Raw genomic sequence first — 4,587 nt, 5'->3', positions numbered from 1 at the left:
TTTCTAAACTCTTTAGAAGTCTACAGTTCACCAACTTCTCAATCTTATTGAGGTTGATGCGACCTAACCTTAGATGCCAAAGATGGGTGTTTTCCTTAGGAGAAACTTTTGGTCTTTTTGTAGTTGTCGCCGTTCTTAATATTTCAGTATTAAGCAAGGCTTTTATGACTAACGCCCTTAGTACATGTAAGTTATTTTCCATTGAACCAAAACTAATCTCCATATCATTCTTGAAAATAAACACTTTACTCTCAGAAAAGGAGATGATATAACCTTGTTCAGTCAGACAAGAAACCGAGATTAAGTTCCTCTTGATATGAGGAACTACAAAAACATTATCCAGTAACAGATAACATTTCTTGTCCAAAAAATAACTTCAGCCTGCCTACAGCAGCAGCTGAAACAACCTCACCAGTACCAACTCGAAGAGTCATCTCTCCATCTTTCAACGTTTTCCAAGAACTAAATCCTTGGTAGGAAGAACTAACATGGTTAGTAACACCTGAATCAAGTATCCAGACAGAATCATCATTCTCTACCAAACACGTCTCCAAGACAAATAAATCACATTTACTGTCTTTAGACTTCTTCCTCTTCTAGAGAGTAGTGGGATCAGTATCAGAATTTAAATAAGCTCCAAGTTCCATTTCAGAGAACAATTCTCGTCGATGAACTTTACCAGAGTCAGCAACAATTGCTTTCTCTTTTAGCCCCTTAACATTCAAGAAAGACTGGAGGTTATCTTGGGAAGTGACACTATTAGTTTCTCTGTCATCCATCCCTTTATGCTAAAAAAAATGAGAACTGATGTTCAAATAATTCTTGCAACGAGTTCATGATCTTACGTGCAATGACCATGTTCTCAACCCTTTTGGCCAATGCACCAGGTATGCTAGCCAAAATGTGAAGTCGGGCCATTGAATTAGCCTTCTTCCACACCTCGTATGCATTACAAACATTTCGCGGTGCATCAAGGGTCGGGACTTGAGGACACTCCTCAACCATGACAAATTCGAGGTCATTTACCACGAAATATGTTTTAAGAGACTCTTTCCAATGTATGTAATTGGTCAAATTAAAAGAGGCAACTAACGGAAAATCATTCTTGTTGCTGAAAAAACAAACACATTGATTTACATTAGATTTTAGCAAATACTCTTGAAAAAAAACAACATCCAAACTGGTTTAGCAAAACTTAAATGAATCCCGTATGACATCTAGTTTCACAGTGACACTTCAGTGGTTTAGGACAAAAGCCATCGGAGGGTAGTCAATTTATCCCTCCTCTGAATTGAGACACTCTCAACCATCATTATTACCGTAACAACTCTTGTTCCTATAACAACTAGCAATCATTGATTTGGTCAAGAAATCATTAACTTGCTTAACAATTTTTCGTAAGTGTAACCCTTCATTTTAGATCCTAGAGTTCCACCCCAAACAGCCAATCCGAAGGGAAAAATACGATTGGAGCAAAAACCAAAACGAACCTATCCATTTCTAGAGTTCACCTTGATATTGACCAACCACACAAAACCATCCAAAAGGGGACACTCCCAGGGCGCTACGAGGCAGTGCAAGAAGATCTCACGGTGCAAACTAATGAAGGAGATCGCAAGACATATTGAGACACATCCTTCACCCACTTACTATAAACACTCTCTCCGTCTACCTTTATATTGACTCATGCAAACACCATCCAAAGGGGGATGCTCCCAGGGCACCACGAGGCCAAGCATGAATCTCACGGCATAAACATTAAGGGAGAAACGTGAGTGGAATTGACATATCATATACATCTTTTCCTCCCACTGAGTATTTTATAACCTAGGATATAGTTTACTTAGAAAAAAAACACGGCTAACGATTTTAACTAAGTGACTTTTTAGGTTTGCCCAAAAGTAACTCTTACTTTGGAAAGTTGAAAAACTTTTGATTATCATCCATTAAACTCTTTAACGAAGTCTTTGATCAACTGTCGCATGCTTGTAGCAAATCTGTCTAATTCACCTTTCCAGATAGGTTCCCAGGTATGTGTGTTCCGTTTCCGTCAGCTTAAATACCCCGCCTAGACAGAATCTGCCTTAGACAAAAGGTCCCTTATAGATAGATTTAGTACAAATTTAATCTTTTTATTCCAATGAATTTAATCTTATTAAACTGATTCAAAAGATTAAACTTAGGTATCTAATCTCATTAGAACCAGGAACTTAGGTCTATCTCAATCCAATTTTAAAACCCTTTTAAAACATGAGTTCACCTACGTTCGCATGCAACTCTTTCTTATCGATTTTAGTTCTAATTTCCATTATAACACTTATAACCGGAAACAACCAAAACCATCCACAATGCAAAGCAACACATACAAGGCATTCATAACTCTTATAAATAAGCCTAAGTGTCATGCTCCATGCATTGTTCATTCATTGCTACTTTTATACAACGCTTATATAACAAAGAAATGAACCAAGCATACATGCTCTCATACATCGTTATACTATAACACTTATAATATGAAGATGATGCATGAATATGCTTAATGCATACATGAATATAACTCTTATATTTCATGATGCATGCACATGCTTTCTTGTAATTTCATCATGCCATTGACTATATTATAACACTTATAATATATGATACATGAATAGAATGCATAACCTAAGGTGGGTTTTAAATCTATATGCCATACACTATGGCATATAAACCAACATACATCTCATGTACATTTAATAAAAGTTTATGAACTGAGATAATTAGCCTCAAATACTTAAAAACAAAGCTAACTATTACAAATAGTAATGAGTCAATCGGTTCAAATAGGCGAACCGAGTCTTGAACCGTCCGGGTGAAGAAACCCGTCTCCTTGATTGTATAAAAAATTCTTGTGATCGTCTACACAATAGAGTAAACTCTTTACTCAATCGTTTAGCAACGCTATATAAGCATAAATGATCGTTTAGCAATGATCGTGTACCTTTGACTATGCGATGAAGCATTAAGGCCACTCGATCGTGCAGCATGCATCGTGCAATGCAAACCTTAAATGATCAAGTAAATGACAACGATGTGGTGAAGCATAATCGTCTAAACGATCGCGAAGCAAGCATCAAGGTATCGTATACCGAGTGATCGTGTAGTCAGTGACTATACGACGAGACATGTTGAACTACACAATCGAGTGCGTGTGTCTTTTATTAAACAATGAGTGTCAAAAACTCCATGCGAACGTTCACCTCCAGCGTCCACGCGATCGAGCAACCAACTCTACGCGATAGAGTAAACTCTTTACCCCTCGATCGTTTAGTAAATACTACACGATCGGGCAGAACTTTTCTACATGATCGTTTAGCCAAATCTCAACGATTGTTTACTTTAGGCTACACGATACAACCAACCTTTGATCTTCTTCCTCGATGAGAACTGCATCTCCATGCATCAAAACTTCATCACGAACGACTCAACAAACTTCAAACACTTTGAATACAGACTCGATTACTTGTTAATTATGCCCAAAGATGCAGGGGCCCTTACAAATTAACACTTTGTAAACTTAAAGAAAGCTTTAAACCGAGGCAACCATCCCGTAAACATTCATCAACACATCAACAAACACATTTAACTCTTAAACGCAATGCAGAAAACTTAAAACCCACCACGACTATAAAAGAAGTTCAATATAAAAATGGTATTTGGAATATCAGAACAACCTGGCTCTGATACCAATTTGAGGAAATCAAACCAGAGGATTTCCATGAGTAGTGGAAGGGATCATTCCAAATTCCATTTCGAATGAACACAATCAGTCACAGTCTTAAAACGGAAACTAACAGATTATGCATAAACAGAAATTACAGCATGCTACAATAGAACTCAACAGATAGAGTATGCGTACCTTTGAAGAACCATTCTTCAAGAATCCCTCAAACGAAGTCCAATGCGTCCAAACACAGCAACACTCCAATGCAATGATCGGAACAACACGACCACGAACACAACAATTTTCTGAATGCTCCTCGAACCCAATCGAGTCCACCTCAATTCACGAACTGAGTAAGAACATCACCACAAGTGTTACCTTGTTATTCTCGATGTAAGAATCCAAGAGTTGTGGACTCTTTATGATCTTGGCTTGAGGAAGAACAAAGGTCTACGATTGAGTAGACGATCAAGTAAGTAGGAGATATAAACACTGTCTATCGCATAGATAATGTACTCGATCGTTTAGTAAAATGAAGCCTATCGCATAGACTTTGCTACTCGATCGTGTAGCAACGATCAGCTGAGTAACTATCGTATAGTTGACTCTTTACACGATCGTTTAGACTCTGTCAACGTTATCGCTTAGTAAAACTCTTTTACTTGATAATTTTTTCCCTAAAAATTTTCGAATGGAACCAACCTCTAATTTTGGAAAATAATTTTCCTTTTATTTCACGGTTACCATAAAACTTCCAATAACCTCCCACTCAATCGGTTATTAGAGAAAAACAATTAATTATCATATAATTAATATATTATAAATAAATATGATAACTAACTTATCATATTATATTTATAACCTATAGTTTTAATATTTCATCATAT

This window comes from Benincasa hispida, chromosome 12 (genome assembly GCF_009727055.1).
Source record: "Benincasa hispida cultivar B227 chromosome 12, ASM972705v1, whole genome shotgun sequence".
Classification (NCBI taxonomy): domain Eukaryota; kingdom Viridiplantae; phylum Streptophyta; class Magnoliopsida; order Cucurbitales; family Cucurbitaceae; genus Benincasa; species Benincasa hispida.
Note: the sequence above shows the minus strand (reverse complement) of the source record.